The following is a 12,620-nucleotide window of genomic DNA, read 5'->3' as shown; positions in this document are numbered from 1 at the left end:
TATGTCCGCAGGGTCTGTCTTCCCCAGCAGGCTATAGGATTGAGGAGAGAGGGGTTGGGTCTGCCGTGCTCATGGCTGTATGTGCCATACATTTCGCTGTGTATGGCATTTAGAAGAGACTCAGTAAGTGTTTGTTAGAGGCTTGATGAAGAAGCCCCACGCCCGGCTCTGCTTGTCAGAGCGATCACTCCCAGCCAAGTAGGGAGGGAGGTGTCCGGAGGCATCTACGTCACCAGATGGGCCTCATTTTTACAGGTAGGTGAGCAGAGGGGTGTGCGAAGCCAGAGAAGGGAGAATTTAATTCTGGGAGCTCAGAGAGGGGACAAAATCTAGATGGCAAGTACCATTTGAGTTGGCTTTTGAAGGATGAATAGGAGTGTATCGGGGATATAAGGATATGGGAAGAAAATGTCAGGCAGAGGGAACAGCATAGATAAAATTTGGAAGCAAGTAAGCGCTGCTGTGTTGGTGTGTGTGCGTGTGTGTGTGTGTTTAGGGGGGTAGGATGTGAGTCTGGAGATGAAGGCAGAGCCCTGGCTATGGCAGATTTCTAATACCCAGCTAAGGTTCTGCCTGGTGGCATTTCCTTTAGTGTGACATCAGTGTCCCTGGAGGGGTTGGGGGGGCTGCCTGGCTGATTTGAAGTGGGACATCAAGCTCATGATTTCACAAGGATTTTGAAATAGTATATGATTTTTATAGTTTGCAGATAAAAATAGGTAAATCAAACTCAAAATCATGGGATACCAACTCAAAGAAAAATATTAAATAAATAAGAAATACAGGTAGATCCAGGGCAGAAGTTTGGCAAATCCTACCAAGGATGGTGGAGGCCCCAGCAAGGATAGAGCAAGGGAGGGACCTGGCGAGGCCAGCACTGTGAAGGCTCACTCTGATGGGCCATCTGGATCGCTTGTTGAGTGGGAAGTGGGAACGCAGGAGAGTGAAGCCACAGGCCTGGGGATCCGAGTGGATAAGGGGATAGAAGAGGTCAGGAGTGGGAGAAGAATTTGGAGTTTAAAGGGACCAGGCTGCACCTCTTTCTAAAAGATCCAGATTCTTACTGCTATGAAACAAAATTTTCAGAACTCTCTATGGCAGAAAGTTTCCTTCTCCAAGTTCCTAGTCAGATCCTATGGGCTGGTACCATTGGGATCCTGCCCATCCTCCGTGCTCAGCCCCTCTTGGAGGTGCCCCCCAGCTGGTAGCAATGTCATCTTTCTGGGCATGTCTTCCCTGAAACATTCTCTGGCCAGGGTCGCTCAACCCACACAGGGCAGCCAGACAGGCCAAGGAGTTCATGCCCTCAATCATTGTCCCAGACGGCCCACAGCTGGACTGAGCCCCTGCTGCCCATGGTGTGGAACCCCATCTGCAACCCTGCGTTGGCTTCCTTTCCTTGCCTGACTTGCTCCCCTTCTCTCAAAGTGTGCTTCTTGAGGCCACCCCCCCCAAAGAAGCCACTCCCACCCAAACCTTTGCCTCAGGGTCTGCTTTTGTGGGAAGTCCAGAGGGAGACAGAAAAGCAAGAAGTGCCCAAGTTATCCTACCTCCTCAACCTCACCTGGAGCTGTGGTTTCATTTGTCCAGTTGAAACCCAGAGCTGGAGTAAGTCTACCACTTAGGGCAGTCTTTGTGGGCATGACCAGAAAAACAAGACTCAGGTGAGGGAGGAGCAAATTCTCTTTTTAATTGTTTTGATGAGGTCAGCAATTAGCAACCCTGGGCTACTTGCCCTGCACAGGCTTTGTTTCAGTTATTTGGGGCAAGGAGGGAGGTGGCCTCAGGACCTTTGCATTCACAAGTCCTGTTGCCTGGGATGTTTCCCCATATCTTCAGCTCCAGCTTCTTGTCTTCAAGTCTCGGCTCCACTATCACCCCCACAGAGAGGCATCTCTAACCACATTATCCTAAATCCACCCCTTTCTCTCTTCATCTTACTGGCTTTGGAGCTCTTGGCATTGTATCTTTTTGGAAATCAAATTCATTGAGGTATAAATTACATACAACAAAATATACTCATTGAAAGTGAATTTCAACAAATACCTATATCCTGCTACCCACCACCAAATCAACATTTCTATCACCCCCAAAGTTTCGCTCACCCATCTGCTTTTGGTTACTGTGGCCTAGCTGTTCCTCTTCTAGAATTTCTCATACGAGGACTGATTTGCCATGGACTCTTCCGCATTTGATTGCTTTTGCTCAGCACGGTGTTTCTGAGATTCACGCATACTGCTGCAGGTGTCCGTCGTTCACTTGGTTTTAACACTGAGCTGTGCACCGGGCATGGATGTCCCTGTTCTTCCAGTTTTCATTCTCAGGACTAAGGCTGCCGTGAACTTTCACGTGCAAGTCTTTGTGTGGACATATGGACATCTGTTTTCTGGTCTCTGAAGTATACCTAGCAGTGGGATTGCTGGATTGCCAACTTGTATCATCGTTCCCATAGGCCTTTCCTTTGGGGTCCTTCTTCCCCACTAAGCTAGGTGAGGGCAGGGACTTGGTTCCCCAGTGGATCCGCAGGGGTCCCAGCAAGCTTACAGTACCAGGTAGGTGCTCAGAAAGTCTCCGCTGAATGAATGAATAAAAAGCCAGCGAGCCTGATGGCCAAATGGAAGGGCTCCAAGCCAGAGAGCAGCTGGCCTTCTAGCTCCTCCTTCCCAGCAGCAACTTGCTGCTGTGATTCCCGGAGGCTCCTGACACTCTCTGAACCCTGCAGAGGAGAAATGGCCACAGGAGTGGGGAGATCCCGACATGGTCGTGCCAGGGGTTTCCAACTCGGTGCCCAGAATCTCCCTAAGTGCTTCCTGTAATGCTGAGACGCAGACAGGGAGTCTTGACCTCGCCTCCCCTCCCTTGGGACTCCGTCTGCCATTTACAGGTGGCTCTTTTCCCACCGCTGGGTGACTGGGTGCCTTTGGCTCGTGGGTGTTTATGTGGGCTCTCTCCCACTCCCTTTCATCGCGAGGGACCTCCAGGACACGTGGATGGACACCCCCCACCTACGTGTCCACGCTCTCTGTCCACACCTCTCCGCCAGCCTCGCTGATCTGGGTTCCTGAGACCATCGGAAGGTCCCGAGTGGTACTGTGTCCATGTTTTTGGGCGCGCCTGGAACGTCTGAGGCCGGCGGGTATTTGTGTCCTCTTCTGTGTGCCTCTGACCCCCTCACCAGCTGCTGTCCCGGGCCCCTGGCTCGGCTAACCCCCCAGGACAGACGGCACGGGCGGCTGCCCTCCCGCATGGCTCCAGCAGGGGGCGCCAGCGCTCCGCCGAGAAGCGCAGACGCGATCGCTCCGTTGCTGTGGGTGGAAGGCGCGCAGCGACCCAGAGACCCGGCGGTGCGCCGGGTCTGTGACTCCGGGAGCCTCAAGACCCCAACGGTTGTTCAGAGAGGGAAACTGAGGCACCGAAAAAGGGGAGGAAAGCTACTCAGATCTCCTGAACACCAGTCACAAGTCCCAGCGCACCACACCCCCCTCCAGATTCAGTGTGAGGAACAGAGGGGCTATTTGGGAAATAAGGTGGGAGGGCCGTCCTCTAACTGGGCTGCTCAAGCTTGCTCCAAGGCAAGGGGATGACCTCGACCTCTCAGTCCCCGCAGGGACTTTCATTAGGTGTTGGGAAGACTGCGACCCCAGGGGTGAGGTCTGGAGGGCAAGACAGGGGGGCACTTGTGGCTTCTGGAAGTTGACCAGTGTGAGGGAGGGGCCAAAGTCCTGTTGACTCATCAGCAAAATGGGTATGTAGGAAACTAGCACTCTCCGGTCTCTCCCGTTCTTTCTGCTTCATCCTCGCTCAGGCTGGAGGCTTAAGAAGTAGCTGGGCCTGCGTCCTGGGGACTCCATCCCATGCACGGTGCAGACACAGCCACCGCCACCGCCATGGCCGAGGAGCCTGCCACTCATTCCTGGACACCCCTCGCTGCATAACGGGATGGTCGTCTGACCCGAGAGGGTGCATTTTCATTACCTCCACAGCCTGACTCACCATGATGAATTGGGTCAATCAAATATCACCCTCCTGTTCTTCCAGAAATTTATCCAGTGTGCACCAGGCTTGATGCTGGGTCCCAGGGATAGAACGACAAGCAGAAAAACGAGGCCCTGCTCCCTGGGACCTCGCCATCCAGAGGGGGGAGACAGACTGTCAGACGAGTAAACAACAAACAAACAAAGAGTTACAAATTGTGATAAACGCTGTGCAGGAAACCAAGAAAGGGCACAGACAGAACTGAGGAGGGAGGCTGCTGTTAGCTGGAGCCGTCAGGGGAGGGTCTCTAATGAGGCAGCATTTAAACCAGGAGCTGAAAGATGAGACGGAGCCAGCCATGCAAAGGCGAGGCAAGTGGAAAGGGTGAAATAGGGCAAGGAAAATGATCAGATTCATATTTTTAAAAGATCCTTCTGGCTGCTGGGTGGAGAGTGGGCTGGGGTAGGGCAGGAGTAGGAGTCAGAGACCACACAGGAAACTTGTAATAATCCAGGGGAGAAACGCTGGTGGTTCAGATGGGGTTGGCTGCTGAGAAGGTGGTGGATTCAAGATTATTTTCAAGTAGGATTGATGGGTCTTCTGTCAGATGAGGGATAGGGGACGGGGAAGAGCCCAGGAGGATGCCTTAAAAAATCAGGCGGATGGAAGGGGAATTGTGGGTGGAAAGCAGGGTCACAGTGTTTAAGCGCTGCTGGCAGGAACCAAGGGTCCCAGAACGGAGTCCCCGGCCTTTGGAGGGTGACTTGTGGTTTTGAACTTGAGGTTCCTAAACTGCTTGGCCTCAGCATTACCCTGGAGCACTGGGAAGTAGGATTCCTAGGCCCCAAATCTATGCAGAATCTCTCAGGTGGGGCTAGTTTTGCTAGTCTAGGTCCATTTGTGGGAGTCTCTGTCTCAGGGCTCAGAGCTCCTGTTCCCACTGGGACTCTGGTGACTTCTGTTTTCCTTTCCCAAGTGGCCAGAGCCAGGGGAGGGAGGAGGCAGTGGCAGGAGAGTCAGGAGGAAGCCTCTAAGAGACAAATGACCAGAGGCTGTGGAGGGTCAGAGATGCCCAGGAATGCCAAGGAAGAACAAACCAACTTTTTATTTTGACCTTGTTTTTAAATAGTCCCCCCTACCAAGGAGGACATGGTTTTGCCTCCTGGGAAGTGGTTGGGGAACCAAGAGGAACTGGCAAACCAAACAGGAGGCAGAGGCTAGAGTCTTTGGACCATGTACCTGCAGAGCTGAAGACAGCGAAAGCTGAGTCCCCAGAGGCCACTCGGGCCCTGCGCTCACTCCTAGCCAAGTCTGCCAGCTGTGGGCAGCCCCGTTCATTCTGGACCTTTCCCACTCGTGGCTCTCAAATGGTACCCACTTGGCACTTTATCTATATTCACATACATGATCTGCTTTCACCCAGCAAGGCAGGCCACCCCCCCTCCCGTTTCCTTTTACAGATGGAGACATTGAGGTTCAGAGAGTTTAAGCAGCTTGCCCAAGGTCACACAGCTGGCATGTAGCCGTGAACTTCTGTGGCTGCAGTGGATCCTGGAAACACTGCCCCCACATCCTTTGTTAGTGCAGAGCACCACTTAACAAAGGAAATCTCTGGGTACCCAAAAGGATCAAATGAACCATCTCAAAGGACCCAATAAAAATCAGTGCTGGGTCCAGGCAGGAGATAGGGATGATGTTTAAGACCCCTTGCCCTCCTGGCGATGGGACCCTAGAGGACAATCTCAGCTGAACGGACCCCTCCTCTTTCCCAAAGTCAGCTGTTTCTCTGTCTCTGGAAATGCCTCTGAAATGTCAATTGTGGGCCACCCTCCCGCCCTCCCCCTCTTCGAGTCATGTAGCAGCTCAAATATATTATACATATTAAAAGAATATATTCTCTGGCAGCCCTGAAGGGGATAATGAAACCTATATATATATATATCTATATATTTATACACAATGGATTGGCTCGAAATGCTCTGAATATCCCTCCAGCTGTGGCAACCCTTTGAAATATGACACTTGAACAACACCTCCCCCACTGGCGGCTGGCGGGAGACATTAAAGATTTAAAAAAAGGGAAGGAAGGAAGGAGAGGAAGGAGAAGAAAAAGGAGACAGCCGCTTTTGCCTTTGGCTGTGCGGCAGCAAACTGTGTTTAAATATTAAAACCACCCATCACCCTGCCCAGCTGTCCGCCCCCTCCTGTGGCCTGGGTACGCACCCGGGCCTCCTGTGGCTCAGAATGGTTGGAGCCGCCAGGCCAATCAAATACCCTCCAGCCCCCAGGGATCGGGGGAGGGGATGGAGTGGGGGGTGGGGCTCTGCTTCAGATCGAAGACTTGGGCTGGTCTCAGTTTGGCTGGGAAGAAGGGCCTGGTGTTGGCGTGGGGGTGGGGGGCGGCGGCGAGGGTAGGCTCTGTTAGATCCGAGGCAGAAGATCCTGACTCTGCCTCTTAGATGCTGTGTGACCTTGACCTTGGGAAGTCGCTTCCATCTCTGGGCTGCCATTTTCTCCTCTATACTATAAGAGACTTGGACTGGATTATGGGACTTTAGGGGTCCATGAAGGCTTAGAAATTACATGCAGAATTGGGGGTGGGGTCCAGAGGGGTCATCAGGCTCATTAGAGTGACTAGGCTTTCTCTGAGGGTCCAGATCATTATTTCTGTCTCAATGTTGGCACTTTAGGACATCCCAACCAGGCGGAGCCTGATTTCCTCTGTGTCCCAGCTCCTGCAGGGGAGGTCTTCTGAGATGTTTGTTAATGATCAGAGAGACACGGGAAAGTAAAACTTGTTCCAAGGGTAGAATTAAAGGTGATCAGAAGGGACGTGGGTTGTCTTGTCAGGTGGTGAGTTCCCTGCCCCTGAAGGAATTCACACAGAGGCCAGATGAGCTCTTTCGTGGCCTACCGTAAGGGAGATGTCAGCATTTTTGACAGGGTCTGGCTGTGAGGGGCCTTCCAACCCCGGATTCCTGTGATTTTAATATTCTATGATTGAAGGCTCTTTAGAACTTGGACTGAAGCAGGGGTGGGCGGGTAGTGAGGGAGAGAGAGCCAACAGTTTGGGGTTTTGCGTATACCATGAGAATGTAAAATGGTTTTGCCTTCCGGGTATTTCTCTTGGGGATGTGGGCATGGGCCTCTTGCCACCTTGAGTGAAATTCCATATTTTACTATACCATAGCCCCTAAAGTGACAAGAAATACTTGATATTCTGCTCAGCTGAAAAAGCAGAGATTGTCCCATCCCTAGACTCATTGAGCAACGGATGTCTCCAGTGTGGGGTGTCTCTGAAGGATTCACTGGGGATAGTTGTGGGGGGGGAGATTTTGATTGCATTGGGGTAGAATATTTGCCAACCCGCTAATTCTAGAATCAGATCTCCCCGAATAAGCTGTGACTCCCCTAATTGGGATCCTCCAAGACCAAGATCCAAGAGTCTAAGGGTCAGGATTCCAGAATCTAAAGTTTCTAGAACTCAAGGTGTCAAGGAGTCAACCTATCTAAGATTCTGCAAGATAAGAAATCTTTAAGAGGAAAGTCAAGATGGGCCTTCCTATGGGAAACGTCTTTTGGGACTTGAGATGCTAAGAAATGGATATGAAGCCTTTCTATTTGTTCTTCCAATGAAGCATCTACCCCACAGAAAAGAATTGTGTCCTGCATGGTTAGAAGTGAGGACATGCAGAAAGCAAGGTGATTTTGCTTTTTTAACTTGGAAAAAACCAAAATGTTTTATGTATCCAGATAGCACTGGGGCTGAGTTGGGGGGCTGTTGAAGGGACGGAGTCCGTTGCACGCCGATAAACCAGCTCTCCAATAAAAGCCTGATTTGTAGCATTTGTCAGTTTCCATGGTGTAAATATTCCCACTGTGGCCAATGGCTGATCTCGACATAATGTCTGGAGTCTGATGGGAGGAAGCAGAGCTGCTTTTCAAACCTCCTCCAGACCGGGGAAGCATGGCGGAGCTGAGGCAGGGATTCCTAGCTGTGGGGATGGGAAGGCAGCTGGGAGGTGGGCAGAACTTGCAGCCCAGACCACGCCTCTGCTAAGGTGAGACATGTCCATTTCTTCACTCTGATAGAGACTGAAGATTGACATAGAGATTTATGTAGATTTATCGTTGTGCCTCTTTTATAGGTGAGGAAATTAAGACCTAGGGAGACGAAGATGTTTGTTTCCAGTTGTCAACAACTAAGATGATAGAAGGTAATATGGATGGTGCCTTAAATCCGAGCCAGGTGCGCGTGAAAGAGCTTGCCTTGGTGCTGAGGCCAGCGGCCCCAGAAGCTGGCCTGGGGATAAAGACGCCTGTGCCAGAAGGTGTACCCAGGTAAAGGGACCAGTAAGGGAACATCCTGGTCCCCTGGGGGACCCCTGGATTGTAAAAAGTGGTCCAGAGTCCGTCCTTCTTGGGAGCCACTAAACTGGGCGTTCCTACCCCTGCACGTGTCAGTCACTGGCTGTGGGCCGCTGCAAGAAGACAGATCCTCCCAGGCCCTTCGGGAGGGCTATCTGAAGTCAAGCCTCTGAAAAGGTCTGCTTATTAGCAACAAACCCATGACACACAGACCAAGTTAAAGGGGTCTGGTCTGGGCATCAGTGGGGGAAAATCTCCACAGGTATTGGCTCACTTATTCCCTACAACAACCTTAGGTGGTATGATCACCCCCACTTTGCAGAAGGGGAAAATGAGGCACAATTTGCCCAGCATCACACAGCTAGTGAATGGCAGAGGTGGGCAGAGCCCAGGACAAGCTGAGGCCTGGCCCCAGCTCCCGTGATCTCTTCTGGGAGGAAGGAAAGATGGTGCCTTGTCGGGGGACAGGAAGGGTTGTGGGAGATCGGGGGAGCTGGCAGCAGCAGGGGCCAGTGGCAACAGGACATTTCTCTCCTTCTCTTTCTGGGTGTGTGTAAGGAATACTTCACCATCATTCATTCCTTCCTTTACCCAGTCATTCATTGCTTAAGTGCCCATGAAGCGTCCCCCATGCTCTACCTTATGCCTGGGGGTGTGAAGGACGCCCAGACTGACACGGTCTCAAGGTGCTCCCAGTCTAATGGAGATGACAGAGGAAAACAGCACAGACTCACAGAGCTAGTCATCTCAACCCTACCCAGTGCTTCCAAGGAGAGCATAAAAACAGAGAGCTGAGCTGAACCAGGGCTGAGGGAGGGCTTCCCAGAGAATCGGCGTTTGAGCTGAGTAGGCAAAGAAGGCAAAGAGGCAAAGAAGATGGTGGGCAAAGAAGGGGGTGTGTTCAAGCCAGGAGCAGCAGGTGCCAAGGCCCTGGGGCTGGAGAAATGTGGATCCCAAGAGGCTTTGTGAAGAGGCTGGTGTGGTTGATGAGCTGGCGAAAGGGGCAGTGAGTTGAGGTGGGGAAATTGGCAGGGTTTTTTGGTCTTTGCCCTGAGTGTGTTTGCAAATGTGTGGGTATATGTGGCAAAAACCCAGCAGGCTGAGGGGCTGCGGGCCTGGGCAGCAGCCTGATGAGGTAGCCTTAGCATTCTCTCCAGCCCCCAGTCTTGGTAGCTGATTTCCCGACTGAGGGAGAGGGCTAGGGACTGCAGAATCCATCCCACCATAACCATTGTTCTGGGGCTTGGGGGCGGGGGGACTCTGGGGAGGTGTCTGACTGGGGGGAACAAGGATGGTGAGTAGAGCTGGGTGGGTCAAGAGGAGGCCGAGTGCACACCGAGGACAAAGCCACCTCCCTGGGCCTCTGTTTCTCTATCTGTGAAATGGGTCCACAAGATGAATTCGGCTGGACCCTCCAGACATCTGCTGGGTCAAACCCCACTATATACCCGAGGCCCAGTGAGGGCAATGACCTGAGGAGTGTTGCCCAGCAACTGAGTGACTGTTCAGAGGTCAGAGCTCAGACTCCCTCTGGCCACCTGGGTCAGGGCCTCTTAGGAATCCTGGAATATTAGCACAGGGCTCTTGTTTTCTGGGCATCACCCAACAGAATATTCCAACCTGAAGGGACAGGACAGAGAAATGATATCTCCTGGTATCCTGAGATCCACAGGTGCGCCTCCAAAGCCTGAAAGGACATAGGAGTGCTGCCACTCCATCTCACAGCCTGTCCATTCTGTAGAAATCCAGGGCTGAGAAACAGTTTTCCACCCACTCATCATTCCACTATTATCAATTCAGTCCTTTGGCTGTGTGTGTATTTCAGCTGTTGCTTTTTAAAAATGTGGGTCTTTCCAGGGAAGGTTCTCTTTTCCATCTTGGTTGTCAAGTAAGATTAGGACCAGGGAGAGGCGCCTGGGTGGCCCAGTTGGTTAAGTGTCTGATTTCGGCTCAGGTCATGGTCTCGGGGTCCTGGGGTTGAGCCCCACATTGGGCTCTCTGCTCTGTGAAGAGTTGTCTTCTCCCTCTGCCTCTGCTCCTGCCCCTAATTGTGCTCTCCCTTTCACTTTCAAAAAAAAAAAAAAAAAGAAAGAAAGAAAGATTAGGACCAGGGAATTGGCTGGAACTAGTTCAAGGTGCGGGTGGGGCACCCTGAGGGCCAGCCCGTCCCTGCACCAGTATTGAGAAGTCCCAGCCTGGTGAGGAGGAGAGAGCAGGCACCAAAGCTGGGGCCAGAGCAGACACCCCATTAACAACCCCCTGCGTTGATGTTGAACACCTTAGTTAAAAATGAACCCTCCAGTTAACAACCAACACTCCAGTAAATGTCAACCATGCTACTTAACAACTACCTCGTTAACAGTGAACACTCCATTCAACGGTGATCACATCCTACTTAACAGTCAACTCTTTCATTATCAGTTAAGACAACCTAGCAACAAGCACCTTTGTGGACAGCCACGTCTTTGGCAGGAACTCAGTGCCAGAGGAGAATCAGGACGAGGTGCTTCCTGAGGGTATGGAGGGAAGGGAGGACTCTCAGCCCCTGGCTCTGCCCGGGAGGCCTGGCCAGCCAGCTCCCACCGGACCCCTGCAGCAGCGCCCCCACCACCCAGCCCACACCCCCACTGGCTGCAGCCAAGCTCCACTCTGGAGCCCGGGCTTACAAAGGGAAAGATGAAACAGGGCTGGAACGTGAAATGCATTATTCAGCCCCGGCCTAAATGGCCCACTCTTCCCCAAGGGGTGCTCAGGCTCCCCTCGTGTCAGAGATGAAAGTGGACTGGGAGCTTGCCATCAGTCGTGGTCTGTTTCTCCCTTTGCCCCCCACTTCCTTTCTGGCTTGTCTCTCTGTGAGCCCCCTCTCTCCTCAGCCCTCTGTCTCCCTGTCAGTCTATCCATCTGGCTGAGTCTGGCTCACTTCTCCCTACCTTGATGTATCTGTGCCTCTCTCATATCTGGCCCCTTTCCTCAAACTCTTCCTCTGACTCTGTCTTGCCCACCCTCTGTCTCTCTGGCTCTCTCCTCTCTCCTCCTTCTTTAGTCTCTGCCCCTCTCCCCTCCTGTGTTCCCTCCCTTCTCATCCTCCAGCTCTCAGCCCAAGCACTACCTCCTCCAGGAAGCCCTCCCTGATGCTTCAGGCCCAACTTCTGTCCCTGTGCCCCTTCTAGAGCCATGTTCTCTTCCTTCAGAGCTCTTGCCTCTATTTGTAATGTATGACTACAAATCAGGGTGATTATTTAAAGTCAGTCTTCCCACCAAAGTAGAAGTTCTGTGTCTGCTTTTGTCTCGCTTGCTGTTATAACCTGGCTGCCTGGATGCAGGGGCCTTTCTCTCAGCCCCTTCCCCTCTCCCTGCTGTGTCCTGGCTGGGTAGTTACTCCAGCAAGAGACTCCTCCTCTTGTCTCTCATTCTGTCCCTCACTCCCCCCTTCCTCACAGCTCCTGGGGGGCCTAGGGTGGACAGTGGCTCTCAGCCTGCTGCCCGGGGACCCTCACAGTTCCCAGCGTGGAGACCAGGGCCCGTATGAGGGTCACAAATCCTAAGCCTGACCCAGCCAGCAGGTGCTTATTGTACCTTTGATGAAGGAAAGAGTGACACAGAGAAAGGGGTCTGGAAGTCTAATTTCCATCATCCCTGCTCAACACCATGTGATCCTGGGCAAGTCAGGTCCATTCTTTGAGTTTTTCCTTCTCCATCTGGCATTGGGAGTGTTCGGGCACATTCCATAGGAGCCTGTCCTATAAACCAAAAACAAAGAGCCTCTCAGATGTTAGTGCAGCATTTCTCCCTCATAGCAGTGCCCTGGGGGGAATGAAAAGTCAGTGGGCCATGCGCGGGGAGCCCAGGCTTGGACGTGGAGTGCTGGGGCCTTTCAGTGAGGAGAACTGGGGAGAGGAGGAAATTGAGGTGTAAAACAAAACTCATCCATATGTGCATTTATTAAGCACCTACTGTGTGCCAGCCACTGCTCAAGACTTGAGGGCTGTAGGAGCAACCCAAGCAGAACTCAGCTCCCGGTTTCCCTGGCAGTCATGGCACCATCCAGGCATATGACAGATGTGCTGTGAGCGTCTACCGGGTGCTGGGTGCACGGTGGACAAGATCAACATGACCAGCCCCCTGGGCAGGGTGGGGGTGCTCACAGTCAGTGTTCTATCTCAATTCCACGCCGGGCGCCCTTTGCCCTCAGCCCTCCTTCAATCTGGCTGCCCAAACGGAGGAGGGCTTTCTTCTCCCCATTTGTCTAATGAGGAAACTGAGGATCACGGTCATGT

This window comes from Neovison vison, chromosome 8 (assembly GCF_020171115.1).
Source record: "Neovison vison isolate M4711 chromosome 8, ASM_NN_V1, whole genome shotgun sequence".
In the NCBI taxonomy this organism is placed as follows: Eukaryota; Metazoa; Chordata; class Mammalia; order Carnivora; family Mustelidae; genus Neogale; species Neogale vison.
This window is presented reverse-complemented; position numbering follows the sequence as displayed.